At 38.4% G+C, this 17,373-nt stretch overlaps 1 pseudogene; it reads left to right on the forward strand.

Annotated features, from left to right (window-relative positions):
• Positions 1 to 17,373, forward strand: part of LOC135213844 (nicotinate phosphoribosyltransferase-like) — an 88,170-nt pseudogene that overhangs the window by 30,573 nt on the left and 40,224 nt on the right.

Genomic DNA, 17,373 nt, shown 5'->3' on the forward strand with positions numbered 1-17,373 from the left:
TGAGCTGCTATCTAAAAAGGACTCGTCACCTAAGGCCTAGGTGACATAGACTTTTTTGTTAGCATGGGCTGGTCCAGAAGGAAGGTTTCCAAGAACACAATTTCATTCTGGCTGCATGAAATGATTAATCAGGCATATTCCTCACCTGTGCAGGCTAGAGCACATGCATCAGAGGAATGGGTTCCTCTCTGGCATTTAAGAAGAACTTTGTCTGTTCATAGGATTTTGAATGCTGGTTCCTGGCTTCGGCAAACCATGTTCACTTCCTTTACCTGAAGGACATTGCCCACATGTCCTTGGCCCCTTTTTCTTCAGTCCGGTGGTGGCCATCCAACGAGTTGTGTAGCTCATCCAGTGCCCCTGGTGGGACAGTTTGTATCTTACCTAAGATGACTTTGTGGAAGAGAGAATGAATGTGTTGGCTGGTCTCCTTTTTTTTCTTTTTTCCTTTCTTCCTCCTATGGGTGGGTTGCAGGATAGACACATCGTATGCTGGAACAGGTGTGATACAGGTGAGTGTGGCAGTCATACAGGTTGCAGTTACTTGGATTTTGTCCCCTATACAATATACAAATCTGCTTAGCAGTAGGAAATACTCCTCTCTCTAGCAAGGGGAGGGAGGAATGGTGACAAAACCCTTTGTGGCCTACATGGCTTGTTGCTTTGACAGACAGAGTTCTCTCTACCTTCCACAAATGTAATGAATCTGTTCATGGCTCATTGTGTTTAAACCCAGCAGGCTGAGTTTTTAGATATTCACTTATCTATTCTCTCACAGGCTCAGACCCCTTTCTTTAGAACTCAATCTTTTAGGAAGGTTGGCCAGGTGGGCTGAACCCCAGGCCAGTTCAGGGGTACTTGTACCTCCCTCCAAGTATAAGTCTATTCTATTGTTAAGACCAAAGGTTGTTCTGCATATGAATAAATGACAAATTTTTAATCAATTTGTATTTTCATAGCTAACAAACCTGAGGTATTAACGTTTACTGCCTGCCTCTAGCCGCCCCTCTCATATACTGAGTTGGAAGAAAGACTGACGCATCACAAGGTACCAAGCCCAGTCAGTGACCAGCTTCCACCTTGTATACATGAGTTGCCAGATGCCACAGATTCCTTGCTTTACAATCTTTGATTGTTTTAACCAGTTTCCAGCTGGCACTAGAAAATTATCCTTTTGTTAAGACTGAAGGTTTGTTAGCTATGAAAAAATACAAATTGATTAAAAGTTTGTAATTTTTGGGTAAAAAATTTCCTTTGTAGCATAAAATTATGTATATTAGAAATAAAGTAAAGGAGGTTTTTTTCATTATAATATAAAAATGAGGAAACATTGAAATTCCCGTTGGGAATGTGGTTTGGTGGTGCTGCAGGAGAGGTATAGGGATGAACTCAGTACTATGTAATGAATATTGGAATTGGTACCACATGACATTCAGGATTGCAGACTGTAAACTAAATAAAAGAGGTTTTTGATGCATATATAGGGCAAGCAAGACAGATACTGTATTATGGTTGAGGGGCAGGCCTTAAAAGAGGTATGTTAATTTGAGAACAAAACTGGACTGTGAAGTGAGCCATTGAGAGACAGTTAATTAAAATGAAGTAAGATGAGTGTTAGATTGCGGGTAAATGCAATTACTGTATCATATTAGTCGACAAGAAAAAATATTTTTGATTCATGTACTAGGCCTGCACTACTCTAGAAAACAGGTTTTGTTGTAGGAAAAACCTGTTTTTGGTTGTCACTGTTGAGTCCTCGATGAGTTATCTTCCATGGTCTGCGGAGCTCCATGGTGACTAAACTAACATCAAAGAATTTCTCTTCTAGTTGGTCTTTTTGGCCAGGTATTGTGTCGTAATGATAAACACTATAACATGTGATGGAGTATATAATGGACTCAGAGATAAGAGGGCACTTTCTCTTATCTAAAGTGAAGCTGTTACCCAGTTATTTCCATCGTCAAAACCTCCTAGCAGAAGAAGTGCTACTGCACGTGTGCAGTCTGCCATATTGTCGACAATAGAATGGCATAAACAACCAATAAGTATAACTTTCTATTGGTCAATGTGGGATGATCCCTTGCTTAAATCCCATACCTTTTCATCAAGGAAGTGGGAGGGTTTTGAGGACTCAACAGTGACTACCAAAAGTAGGTTTTTCCTACATCAAAAACTTTTTTTTTTTTTTTTATAGTGTAGTCACTTGTTTTGTTCTCAAGGAGCTTTACAAAGAAATTGACAGGAAACAAAAGGCTTAACCTCATAATTTTAATCACAATCTACCAAAGAAAACACATTTCTGGGCTGAGGTCAAGTCACAAGTTTCAATGAACAAAAACTAACACGAACTTACGTTTTAGGATGTAGTTCTACAGTGACTTACCTAAGCATGCTGGGTTTGGTTGCAGTGCTGTCTACCTTCTCCCAACAAAGGTTAGCTTACTTACCTTCAGGAAAACCCCGGTTTTTTGCTGTAGCAACCTATGGGGTTAGGAGTAACCATGCCGCCTACTGATACACAGTGTAGTCAAATTTGTTCAAGCTTGTGGCAGTAATGTTTCTTAAAAATACTGTCTGATGACTACCCGGTAGGTTTGGAGACTCCACTGAAAGAGACATTTCTGAAGAAGGCCAACAACATACTTACTTGAATAATATAATGTGACCTAGGAAAGGAGTGTGGATGGGCCTGGGGTCAATAATAATTGATGATCAGCTGGTTTGTGTCCCCATCTAAGAGAGCCCAGTTCACTCATATGAATTCCTGATGCTAACACAATCAATAAGGTTGCCTTTTGCAGCATGTAAGTGTGGTTGTATTGGGTCCACTGAATTGAGGGGGTCGATAGAAGTCTAAGCACCTTGTTCAGGGACTAAGTAATTAAAAGCCTTTTGGGAGTGGGTCTTTGTGTACGTACAAAAGACCACAGAAGAGTTGCAATTACTATGCTTGTATCTGTAGAGCAAGGGTTCCGTAATGCTGCCTTGTATGCCGTGATTGTTGTAACCATAAAGCTTTCGTCTTTAAAATGGTTTACAGTGGATCCCAATTGCTAGGGATGCAATTCAGACCCCCCCACCCCCTGTGAATACTTAGAACCCCTATTAAAAAAATGCGTAGAACTGCCTATGTTGTTAGTTGTGTAACACATTTATTTTAGTTAAAACATCTACGTAATTAAAATGACAAATTCTTTCAAAACTATTTGCGCTTTTCCAAACTACCAATCAGTGATATGATTAAGTGTTGACCTTGTGATTGCAAGAAATTAACTTACCAATTTCAAAAGTTTAAAACTAAAACTTTAACTGGAACTTTAGATTAGCCACTTAATTGTGTAGATGTTTTCAAAGTGAAACTGGGGAAACAAGCTGAGTTTACGGAGCATTGGTAACAAAGTAGTAAACTGTTCGTTATCAACCAAAATAAAGTAATGCTGCTTGTTTGTTTGTGCTGGTCTGTTGTCGATAGTATGGCGCACTGCATATGTGCAGTAGCAGGTTTTGACAATGGAAATAACGGGGTAACAGCTTCACTGAAGATAAGGAGAGTGCCTCATCTTTGAGTCCATTATGCACTCCATCATGTGTTTATCATTACAACACAATACCTGGCCAAAAAGACCAACTAGAAGAGAATTCTTTGATATTAGTTTGGTCACCATGGAGCTCTGGTAGACCATGGAAGGATTCAACGGTGACTACAATATCAAAAAAGCATATGGCTCTGACAAGGAAAAAATACATTTTGACTAGATGTGACTACAAACTGCTGAAATTCATTGCTGTAATACAGATATATTGTGAATGAAGTTATAGAGATACCTTTTGTATCAAACTGGCTTGGGCATGTGACGAGGCATGGAGCAGCTAGTTAGGTAAGCATTAGATATGAAAGTAGCAGGACAAAGATGAGTTGAAAAGCTCAGAAAACCAGGAAAAAGGGCAGAAATGAAGCCCTACATCTGATGAAAATTAAAACTGTAAAAGACGAAAGAGAGTCAAGAAATTACATTTCACATCTAACTGAAAAAGGAAAGATCTGACTGAAATTCTCTAAATGGTGAAGATAATCAGGATACATTGAAGATACAGTTAAGTATATGATAACTTATTTAAAAGTAATCATTTTGGGGAGCTTCATGTACTAATGAATGTTAATATTTCCTTGAATCCATAGGTTTTGAATCACAAAGAAACAGGAGAAGAAATGAATTTGAAAGAAAGAAGTCTTGCATGGAGGGCCTGTTGGCTGATCAAGCTTCAGAGTTCTGCCCCCAATCAAAGTGTTTCAAGATGGGGAACTTTGCTGCATTTATCTCTTTTGCCATCGCATTCCCATCAGGCTTCATTGCTCTAATTGATACATATGATGTTCTAAAGTGAGTGTTGTAAGTTTTCAGTTACAGTTGTCATTTCTTTTTCAGTGCTCTTGATATACAGAAAGGGAGTAAAGTGTTTCACTTCAATTCATTGTTATTTTTTTCATTGTTATTTTGATGTAATTTTCCATGAGTTGCAGAATGAAATTTTTTAAGGCTCGTCTCACACCTTGGCTACAGTAGTAGCTTACTCTATTTGAAGCTAAGGACTAGTTATTTGGTAAATTTTTTTTATAATATCGATATTATTGCTCTTGAAACTCTTTATTTACTTCGCACATATACCTTTTGTCAAAGTTTAAATGTCCAACCATAGACCATATATCAGCGCTATTAATTTTTAAGATTGCTTCCATGTATTATCATCGAGTCTATAATTGATGTTATGAATCTTAAAAGTTTTATGTTGAGTGTATAAAACGTAATCTCTACAAATTCAGTTACTATATTATGTAAATGTTGAAGGTTGTATGTTGATGTGAATTATTGATGCCATATTTGGTTTTATAAAAAAAAATTGACACATGAAAACAGATAAGTGAAATAAAAAAAATAGCTGATGCTAATTTGTATGAAATGATTGCTAGTGAAATTGTTTGCATCTTACATGATGTTGTATGATTTGAAGTGCTGTACAGTAATGGATTGTCATAATACCAGAATTTTTGGTTGGTAGTATTACTTTTTAGTCATTGTGTAACAGGGACATGACCCATGAAATATTTGCCACATATAATACAGTTGAGTGAAAGTTTTTTTATTACAAAGTACAGTATACTGTACATTTCTTATTTATTTACTAGAAAAACTGAAATGTTAAACTTTTGATTCCTTACAGGAGCGGAATTTTAAACTTCTGTGCTGTTGCCTTAGGTCTTCATGATTTAGGATACAAAGCCCTACTGGGCGGTGTACGAATTGACTCTGGTGATCTTGCATATCTTAGCTGTGTTGCCAGGTCTACTTTTGCCACTGTTGGAAAAGAGTACGTAACATTTTTTGTATGACAACATTTTTTGTTTAACAAGTCAGAGGCACAATATCTTTCCTCTTGTAGGTATGATAGCCTCATAAAAATGCAGTACATAGTAAAGTATATAGTATTTTTTTTTTATATGTAAGCGTTACTAAGAGATTGCCATTATTGATTTATTTCCTATGTATACTGGGGTTAAAGAAAAGTTGTGTAATCTTTTACTCTAGCTTGTCTTCATAATATTGTATTGATTTGGCAAATGTGATAAATGTGGAACTTAAGAGTTCTTTGAGAGAGCATTTTTGTTTAACCAGGACTTGGAACTTCTTTTACAGAAACATTTTATCAGAATTTGAACATTTTGTTCGTTGAATTGCTAGATTTTTAAGGATTTGTAATTTACTGAATAAGATCTTTTATATTTAACCCAGAAAAACCCATCAGGCCAGCCCTATGAGTGTTAGGTATTCATTCAGTAGTCTGGTTAATCATAATAATAATTATATAATTATATGATAATATAATATTATAAATATTAATAGGCAGTCTCCGGGTTACAGCAGGGGTTCCTTTCTTATGGCGTGATGATAACTTGGAGCTTTTTGGTTTTTGTTGGTGCTGATAACCAGTTAACGCTGCTGATAACCAGAGATCGGCACCTATGTTAGGTGTATATCGGTACCAAATACCTATTATTGGCGCTGATTAGTGAAATTGGCGCTAGACAAGTGCCACAAATTGGATCGCTTGTAACTGGGGACTGCCTGTAATAATAATAATAATGATAATATAGTATAGGCAATCCCCGGGTTACGACGGGGCTCGGCTTATGAAGTTCGTAGCTTATGACGCTTATCAAGTACGTATATTTATCAAAAATGATTTCCCAGTTTATGAGATGGAAAAATATGACTCCAAAACAGCAGAATAATAAAAACTTGAAGGTTTTTTGATGAAAAACTCAATGAAAATGCGGTTACTGTTCATTTTTCAGACATCCAAAGGATTAAAAGTAAGGTTTTCTTATGATTTCCAACAATGTCTCAGCTCATGATAATTTTGGCTTACTACACTGTGTAGGAACGGAACCACTGTTCCAAACCAGGGACTGCCAAATCAACAATGTACATAGTAGTCATAGACTACTTGAAAAGAGGACCAATGACTCCAATGCTCGGGTCCCAAACGAAATAGCACACGCTTTAGCAAAGGGTACTTACATTCTTTTTCTTTTTGTTTGTTTATTTAAGTTTTTTTATATGATATTTAATTTCCAAAAAAAAATTAGTCTTTTATCACTCTTTTCTAATAAACATCATTTAAATATTATTTTGTTTATCAAAAAGCTTATGGTAAAAAAAGAAAAAATCTTTATTTTTTTCCTTTTACTTTAGTTCATTACATGAATCAGTACAATTATTACATAAAGATGCATTATTTTTCATATAAGAAAGATAAAAATATGATACCAAATACAGAAAAAATATCAATTAAAAGGAAAGAAAAAACAAATAATTGTGGATATGGCAGGGCTTGATAAATTTATGTAGTATTTCAGTTCCAAGATATGAGGAAATAAATCGGTACCAAAAAAATGCTAAGGAAAAATAAGAAAAACATCTAAAATTTTATATTTTCAGTTACCCATTAATCTTAATTTGATACATAGAGTACTTGGCAAAAAACAAGAGAGCTTGTCAATCTTTAAAAAATATTGTGTTCAAGGCATATGTTTTAAACAATTCCGATTGAGAGAATGAACTAGGTTGCGTAAGATGACAAGAAAACTGTCAAATTACTAAGTAAATTTATCAAGCATGTAATATCCACAATTATTTGTTTTTCTTTTCTTGTAATTTGTGGATATTTTTTCCCGGCATATTGGGTATCCATATTTTTATCTTCCCAACCTTGAGAACCTGAGTATCAGTGTCCTGTGTCCTCTTTTCAAGTAGTATATGGGTAGTATGTACTATCATGCTTGTGATTCTTTGCTATGTGCTTTTGTAAAATAGTTTTCCACTTAAATTATTGAAATCTCCTTTGTAGGTTTGACTTCTAAGATTTTTTGTTTGAGGAAGCTTTTAATTGTTGCAAGGTAATGACATAAATGAAGACACTATCATCAGTCTTAACGAGCAGGGGCACAAAATTGACCAGCTTTGGAATTGGAAACACATTTGGGTAGGTAAAGTGAAAAATGTTTGTACTTAATAGGGCTATAATTTGAAATATGTGAAAGAAAACATTAAATCATATGGGTCTGCATTGCCTTATAAAGTATAGAATATGACTAGAACAAGACAGAAGTGTGTATTTTGGAAACACTAAATTTTTTTTATTTTTTGTAAATTATCTGTATTTTTTTCTTTATTTTCCTAGTGACCTGCCAGCGACAGCCAGCTTTAGGATGTGTGTTCAAATTGGTTGAGATTAATGGGATTCCTAAAATAAAATTATCACAGGATGTGGAAAAGAAAAATGATGTCCTGGAAAGAAAACTGTGTATCGACTATATGGTGCAGATGGTAAGCAGTTGATAGCAGATGGTATACAGTTGATATTAAAGTTGTTCTTTAATATTAGAATGCCATATTAATACTATAATTTCATATCAGTAATTTATTATAATTTATGAGTTGGAAATTGGTTATTTCTTTGATAACAACATGCATTATTAGTTTAAAAATATTTTTAGTGAAATATATTTTTTGAAGAGTGTGGTGATTGGTTTGGATACTATACTCTCATTTTCTTAAAAAAATATATATATGTATATAGTATATATATATATATATATATATATATATATATATATAATATATATATATATATATATATATATATATATATGTTTTGACATAGGAAAAACCTATTTTTGGTAGTCGCTGTTGAGTCCTCAAGGAGTTACCCTTCCATGGTCTATCCAGAGTTCCATGGTGACCTGAACTAATCTCAAAGAATTCCCTTTTTAGGCTGGTCTTGGTGGTTCGGACATTGTGTCATAGTGATAAACGTTGTAAAACATATAGAGTACGTATGAATGGGAACTCAGGATAAAAGGGACTTTTTTCATATCCTGAGCAAATACTAAACCCTTTCTTTCATATCCTCAGCGAATACTAAACCCAAGGTATAGAGAATACAAGTGGTCTCATGTGCAGGATTAAGTGGGATGAGGAGATGGGGGTTATGAAACATGATGTCACGCGGTTTGGTTTATTGCTTTCTCCTCGCCCCAAAGCTCATCTGCCCTAGCTCTGTGCAGTAGGAAAACTTTTCTCCTGTTTCTTCGTTGTCTCTTTTCAATACTATTAGAAATTAGAAAATGAAACATGTTGACCATATTCATTTCTATACATATATTCATCCAAATAATTAAAAGAAAATAAAATTTTAAAATGAAAACTTAGCATTTTCACTCTAGCATACAACTCACACTCAAATATACACATATGTAGTACATATATACATAGGTTAACAATTATGTTGCCAACTCTTTCATTCTGTTTTGCCACACTTTTTTGAGAAACTATGTCCCCTTTTGTTTTAATCTGCAAATCCTGAAAAATATACGTCAGCAAAGAAAACTTTACCTACACCTGAAGATACTGGAATGCATCACATCACTCTACAGTGGTACCTCGAGATACGAAATTAATCCCTTCCGAGGTGGCCTTCGATAATGAGTTTTTCGTATCTTGGAACACATTTTACATGTAAAATTGCTAATCCGTTTCCAAGCCCTCCAAAAACACCCATTAAATTTCATAAAGCTAAATTGACCTATAAACAATGAAATACTACAACATTTGGACCATTCAATACTTAAATTAAGAATAAAAATCCAAAACCTGTAAATAAAGTGTATATTAGTGTACAAGAAATATTATTACTGTAACGTAAATGTGGAAGCTTACCTTTCGAGTGAGGCTATCTCCGATAGTGGCGGCAGAGGAGGAGGAGGACAAAAAATGGCAGATAACGTACGTACGTACATACACTTCAACTTTACGAAAAAACATAAAAAATGTAAGGAAAGGAAGGTTGTTGATGTCGTCCTCGTCGACGACCAGCCATGGACTTGCCGAGTGCAACGATCTCGTCAAGATCTGGTTCCAAAACAGTTTCGGGATCGTCAACTGTTTCTGACTGAAGCTGGAGGAGAGGGGTGGTGTTGGGCGGAAGAAAAAGAATCTTAACGAAGGAATACTCGCTAGGATATCTTCCTCGAGGCCAGGAGGGTGGGGAGGGGCATTGTCCAACACCAGCAGACATTTCAGGGGGAGGCACTTCTCTTGCAAAAAACTCTTCGTAGTCGGGGCCGCCAAACACAGATTTACCCCACTCGTGAACAAAAAAGCCTCGTTACCCAGGCTTTTGCATTAGCCCTCCACATCACTGGAAGCTTCTCCTTCAACATTCTGTGGGCCTTGAAGGCTCGAAGAGTCTCTGAGTGATACACCAGTAGGGGCTTCACCTTGCAATCCCCACTGGCGTTCGAACAAAGTGCGAGCGTAAGCCTGTCTCTCATAGGCTTATGCTCGGTTAGCTCTTCTCTTCCTCTGTGATGTATTGTCCGACGAGGCATTTTTTTCCAAAAAAGGCCAGTCTCATCACAGTTGAAGACTTGCTGAGAACTGTAGCCTTCCTTGGTCATCAATCTCGTCGAACGTCTTTTTAAAGGCTTTGGCTTTCGGCCGCTTTCGTGTCCGAGCTGGCAGCCTCCCCATGACGCACCACCGAATGGATGCCAGTCCATTTACGAAATTTCTCGAACCAGCCATGCGAAGCCTTGAACTCTGGGGTTGGCGTTGAAGTCCCTTCCCCTCCCTCGTCTCCGCCTGCGCAATCAAATCGCCGAAAATAGCACTGGCCTTGTGAGCGATTGCCGTCTCTGTTACTGTATCGCCAGCGATTTCTTTGTCTTTTGTCCAGATGAGAGCAGCCGTTCCATCTCGTCGTGCACATGGCTGCTCTACTGGACAAAATAGTGATGCCCTTCGACGGTGTAGTTGCTTTGATGGCATCCTTCTGTTAAGGATGGTGCCTATTGTTGGCGGATTACGGCCATATTCCTTTGTGATCACTCAATCCCATACAGCTTCGTACTTCTTTATGATCTCCATCTTTGTCTCCAAAGAGAGCATGCGCTTCTTTCCGTGAATTTCAACTTTCTTGGGACCCATGACTACGTTAATTTGCGTAAAGTTACACAATATACAGTCTTCGCACAACACGATAATATGTACTGCAACGAATCACTAACGAAATTTACGTTACTAAACGAAATCGTTGGAGTGAACAATATGCCGATTGCGTACGGTAAAGTTTCGGGTGCGGGAGTGGCCGAGCTAAGGGACGCCAACACGTACGTATAGGAAGATGCATGATGGGAGGGATGCCTGTCCAATCAGAGAGAAGGATCTCATGGCTTGGCTAGCATCAGGAACCAATGGGATAGGAGGAGGTGGTGGCGAGTCTACTATAACTAAGATGGCGGCGTGCGGCGCGAGTTTCAAATTGTTATGGGGCGAATCTTGGACTTTCAGAAACCTTTCGTATCTTGAAAACTCTTCGTATGTAGAGCAGTAAAATTTTTCGCATTGGCTTTCGTAACTTGGATTTTTCGTAAGTTGAGCCTTTCTCGTATCTCGAGGTACTACTGTACTTGTTTATCGTACTTTTCTGATTATGCATTTTTTTCCCATGATAACAAATAAACATCTTTTCCATCGATTGTAATGCTCCAAAAATTTGGGTTGAGGTTCATTAGCTTCTTATTTGTTTACTCATAGTGCCAATCCATGTGCCATCTACTTCATTTGCTTCAGTTCCAAATAAGTCACACTCAGGAAACTTACGAGCTATAAAACCACCCACATATTACAAGCCTCCTTCTTCAATGGCCTCTTCTAATGTTCTTCAATAGCTTTGTCTTCATTGTCATTCTGCCAATTCCTCCATTGGCAAACAAAATATAATATTGCTGTTAAACTTAACTCATGCTGAAGAGAAGTTTCTTCAGCCTCATAAAAAGTGCTTTCTTAGTTATCAAGTTGGAAAATGAGGCTCAATCATATTATCAGTAATACAATTTTCAGCATTGTATTTTTTGCTTAATAGAGTGCTCTTTTTTCCCAGGAGATGGGCTCTAACTCGGTGCTTAAATTCAACAGGTGATGGGTGCTGATGACATGCATCCATTTGATGTATTTGTTACAGCCAAAAAAAGTGCTCCAGTCCATTTTGAGTCAACCTATAATTTCAAAATGTATGATACTGCAAATTTTTTTTTTTCACCTATTATTCGCTAGCAAGTTCGTTAGAGATTTGCAGGATATCACAAGGCCTTTTGAAAAGTTTATGTAAAGTCCTTTGCCTCCCAGAGTTGTCATTGTTCTAGATAGGTGAATCATCTCTTGCAAGTTTTGTTTTAGTTTACTAAGTTTAGCCCATAAAACATTCCATGAAGACTTTTTATCTAAAGGCACTCTAGAATTGGATAAATCAAAACCACTTATAAACTAGGCAAATGAACTGGCTTTTACTTTCCAGTTCCAGTGCCTATTCACAACCAGACCTTTTTCTCCAAAGTGTTTGAGATTTTTTGTAATTGGTAGAGTAACTGTATCACTAATTTAAATGTCATACGCTCCATACCTGTAACACTTTCATGCTTTTCAAATAGTTTTGAGTTGTCATTAGATCACACTTTCTTTCATATAATTAGTTCCCTCACTCAGTCCGTAACAATAGGTCCATGATCCAAGAAAGTATTTCTGATGAGTATTATAAAGTGAAGAGCATCGACAAATACATGTATTTCCCAGCAATTATCCATAGGATAACAAATTGGATTAGTTATGCCAATGCCTATCAAATTCCATAACCTTATATGTGTTGTCCCAAGTTAACCCTACCAGTTATAGGAAAGATAGATCTTGCTATCTTGATAATAAATTCAAATAGGAGAATTTTAGTTGTATCGGGGGTTAAAACTGTAATGAATGAGTTTTGTTTCCAAGGTCTGACTTTTACACATTGTACTTATGATCTAGGTTCATATAAAAGTGCATTTACCTTTACCATAACAACATCTTTTTGCGACCATACACTTATCATCCATAAGAAATCTCTGATGATGAGATCTTAGGTGGATCCTAGTATTAAATTCTGCTGAGGCTTTCATCTTTATTACTTCTCATAGGGGTCCTAAATTGCTGTGTAGCTATATGTAAATAGAGCTTTTCCCAAAACTGGGATGACTGTGGCAAAATGGTTTTTAATTCTGCCATTGTCTCTTGTCTTTAATACTACAAAATTTGAAAACCATTCTTTACATGATTAATAATTTGAAAGTGAAGGGACAGAAGGCTGGGGCTACTTGGTGAGCAACTTGGGTCTTGGTAAAGGGTGTCTTCTATAGCTTTTATGCTATAGCACAGGTATACAGCTGCAACGTAGTTTTTCCCCTAATTAATTAGATATTTACTATAGGGAGAGAAAATGAGCATTGACGCATCTTAACCAAGATGATGGTGGAGAAGGGAGCTGTAGAACCAGTATAACTTCCGCCAAGGGGGTTTTACAGCTGTATTTTTCCTTGTCCTCAACGCCAATGGAGATTGGTGGGACAGTTTATAGATCTGTCAACATTGAATCTGTTCGTAAGGAAAACCAGATTCAAAATGGAGACCCCAAAGACAGTTCTAAGCAGCAGTCAGGGACAAGGACTTATGCTGACAATAGACTTGAAGGACACATACTTTCAGATTCCAATCCATCAGTCTTCCAGGAAATTTCTCCGCTTCAGTCTTGCAGGAAAGTGTTCCAATTCAGAGTCCTGTGCTTTGGATATACAGTCTCCCTAAGTATTTACAAGGGTATAACTCTCCTGTCGACATGGGCGCATGCTCAGTGGATCAGGCTAATAAGATACATAGACGACTGGCTGGTGATAGCAAAGTCCTGAGAAAAATTACTTCAGGACAGGGATACCCTTGTGATAAATCAGAAGTCAAGTTTTTGATCCCAGTCAGAGGCTGTGTATCTGGGTATGATTAGAGACACAGTAAAGGCCAAAGTGTTCCCAGCAGACCAGAGGTAGAGAAATGCAAACAAGTGGTGAATGCTTTTCTTGGAAAACAAACACAGCCAGCAAAAACAGTGCAAATAGTCCTGGGAATCTTAAGTTCCCTTGGAGAAGCTGGTACCACACGGAGACTACACCTTCGATCATTACAATGGAGGACGAAGGAGTTTTTGGCCACCAACAAGCACATTCCCTTGTCAACAGAGGTGAGGAAAGACCTACTGTGGTGGTGCAGGGACAATAATCTGATAGTGGGAGTTCCCTTTCAACAACCCTCTCCCGATCCTGCTGTTCTCGGATGCATCACTCGAAGGTTGGGACGTGCACATGGAGGAACTGATGATTTTGGGGAGGTGGAATCGCAAGGACAGAGAACTCCATATAAATGTGCTAAGAGTTAAAGGCAGCCTTTCTAGCACTACAGAATTCCGGGAGAGGGTGAAGGAGCATCAGTGTTTACTGATGTTGGACAACACCACAGTAGTAGCCTACTGTAAATGAGCATGGAGGCCTAGTATCTTGTCAGTTACACCTGATAAACAGTTTCAACTTCATCAGTGGGCTGTAGAGAATTTAGTAGACATCCGGGCCAGATATATTCCAGGAAAAAGAAACATAGTTGGCGACAAATTGAGCCGCAGGGACCAGATTCTAGGAACAGAGTGGTCCTTGCATCAGGAAGTAGGGGACAGAATGTTCATTTTGTGGGAAAGGCTAATCATAAACCTATTCTCAACCAGGGACAACAAAAAGTTGGAAGTGTAGTTGTTCAATAGTCCCGGACACATAAGCAGTCAGTGCAGTCCCTATCACTTCATTGGTGGAGACTTGTCAAGTATCTCCTACGTGCGAGAGGCTTTTCTCAGAAAGCAGCGACACAGATAGCAGGAAATATCAGAAGATTATTTGCAGCTGTGTACCAAGGAAAATGGTCAATGTACTGTGATTGGTGTCGTAGAGGGAACTTGTCTCTACTCAGAACCACTATTTGCAGTTAGCGGACTTTCTGATATAGTATCTCAGAACAGAAAGACATATGTCAGTGTATCTGCTGTAAAGGGATACAGGGCTGCTCTAGCTTCAGTTCTGTGGATGGAAGGTGTGGACATTTCTTCTTCATGGGAAATGGCTATGTTAATGAAGAGTTTTGAGCAGTCCTGTTCCCCGAAGGAACTTAAAGCTCCAGATTGGGATTTAACCATGGTTCTGAGCAGCCTTACAAAACCCCCATACGAGCCATTGCGACTGTCCACAGATAAAAGTTTGACCCTGAAGGCAGTCTTCCTATTGGCTCTAGTCTCAATCAAAAGGGTGGGGGAGCTACGTACATGGTCTGTCATATGTGGTGAAGCATTCAAGAGGTTGGAAGTCTATGGTCTTCGAATTTATCCCAGAATTCGTAGCCAAAACTCAAAACCATCAGTAGTGGATGGCAGATTTGACTCCTTTTTGATGAGTACCTTCTCTGGGAGAATTTGTGGATGGTGACCTGAAGAAATGCGCTATGCCCTGTCAGAGTACTACGAGCGTACTTAAGAAGAATGCGGCATCTCAGGCCGGAAATGCCGAAGGCTTTTTGTGAGTACAGGACGGAACAAGAAGGAAGTGTCCAGGAATACAATATCGTTTTGATTGAGAGAAACGATTAGGAATGCGTACGTGACAGGAGATGGAGGGTCAAATAGTCCTGGAGAGAGCTAGAGCTCATGACATCATGGGCTTTAGTGCTTCTTTGGCATTCAAGGAAAATATGTCTGTGGAGAGGATTTTGAAAGCTGGTATTTGGCAACGCCAAAGAACTTTCACTTCCTTTTATTTAAAAGATGTTGCTCATTAATCCTTGGACACTCATCCTCGGGTCCAGTGGTGGCTGCCCAACAAGTGGTATAGCTCATCCAGTACCCTTGGCGGGTCAGTTAGTGCCTAGTCTAAGATGAAGGTATGAAAGTAGAATGAATGAGATGATGGTCTTCCTCTTTATTACTTTTCTCTAGCTACCTACTCCTTTACCTACGTGCATTAAGAGGGAGAGTACATCATGAGCTGGAACGTACTAGATACATGGTGAGACAGCCCATACTGTAAGATAATTTAGAGCATAGGATACTTTTCAGTAGCAAAAAAACTCCTCTCAGTTATAGGAAGAGAGTGGTGTGATGATAGATCAATGTACAGGGACTAGAGTTTCTTATGAGAACGGATAGCTCTCCCATGCTTCCATAATGCAATAAGCTATGGCATTGTATGAAACACCCAGAGAGTGAAACCAATAGATTTCTCATATCCTCTTTGGTTGGTGGTTATGGTCCATTGTCTTACAATACATTTATTCGGAAATGGATAAAGGTGACAAATTCCCAGTCAGTTATAGAGTCATACCTTCCACCAATAGGTAAGTCTATCCTAATATGACCAAAGGTTTGTTTTGTATATAAAACAATTGACAAATTTTTCATCATTTGTATTTTTCATAACTAACAAACCTGAGGTCTTAACATATAAGGCCCACCTCGCAACCACCCCTCTAACACTCTAAAACTGGGTTGGAAGAGTAACTGATAGTCACGGGACGCCAGGGGCATTCTGGGAACTACAATACCCTGTGTCCTGGTACAGATGCCAACAGTCTCTGGAACACACAAGTTTTTATTAATTGTACCTGTTTTCTAGCTTGGCGCTAGTATTATCCCAATGTTTAAGACCTCAGGTTTGTTAGTTATGAAAAATAGAAATTGATTAAAAATTTGTCATTTTGTATTCCGAACTGACCATTTAGTGGTTTCCAGTTGGAATTCCAACATTAGACCTATTTGGGCGCATTTTGCACGCCCCCTCACTTTTTGGGTTGCATGGATGCAGTACTTTTACACTCTGGAGTGAACTTGACTGATTTAAATTCCTTTTCCTTTTCGAAATCATGCATCATGTCCCTTATAGTATTGCCATTCTGTGGCAAGGATATTTATGTTATTCATAAATTTTCTTATGGAACCGATCAAATACTGCATACTGAGTACAGGCAGTCCCCAGTTATTGGCAGACACTGTTACGTATTGGCGATCTGGTTTTATGGCGCTTGTCTAGTGCCATAATACAACGAGTTCCGGTTATCGGCGCCATAAGGGTGGCTTATGGCGCTGATAACTGGTTATCAGTGCCATAAGCGTCATAAATCACTGACTTTCTGTTAATGGCGGTTTTCACTTATTAACACAAACCTGGGAATGGAACCCCCGCGCTAATAACCGGGGACTAACTGTATCCCATTTTGGGGAGCTTGCACATTTGACTGAGCTTCGACAACTGAATTGTAACTGTCTGTTAACAAAGGGACAGAAATCCTGGGTAATTACCCCTCCAAAAATGTAATAATTTAGTTGGAATTAGATGGATCTAGTATCCTTTTCAGGGGAAATATCCTCTTCAGCATTGCATTGATAGCTGCATGGGGATTAACCTGGGAAGTACTGGGACTGATGTTTCTGGGTTTTTACCCCAAACATAAATTTTGTTCTGAGAGGGTTAAATATCTGCTGCCAGTGTTCTGTCAGAAAGATATAATCTCGCCTTTCCTTACCCCTACTGAAAGGACAGCTTAAAATGAGCTGCTTCATCCTTGAAACTTGCTGGCAGTAGCATCCTACTACAGGTAGACCTTGGTTAACAACGGGGAGGGGGGGTTCTGTTCCCAGCCGATGCTGCTAACCGAAAATCAGCGATAAGAGCACTAAAAACCTGTTTAACGCACCGCTAACTGAATAAAGGCGCTGTTAACCAGAGATTGGTGCTGCTGTTAACTAGAAATTGGCACTGTTAACTGGATATCAGCACCGCTAAACCAGAGATCAGCAAAACGAAAATCCTGTTAACATCGTCGCTAGACAATGCGCTGTAAAACCAGATGCTGTTAACTGATTCTG

The sequence above is a fragment of the Macrobrachium nipponense genome, chromosome 43, assembly GCF_015104395.2.
Source record: "Macrobrachium nipponense isolate FS-2020 chromosome 43, ASM1510439v2, whole genome shotgun sequence".
Taxonomy (NCBI): domain Eukaryota; kingdom Metazoa; phylum Arthropoda; class Malacostraca; order Decapoda; family Palaemonidae; genus Macrobrachium; species Macrobrachium nipponense.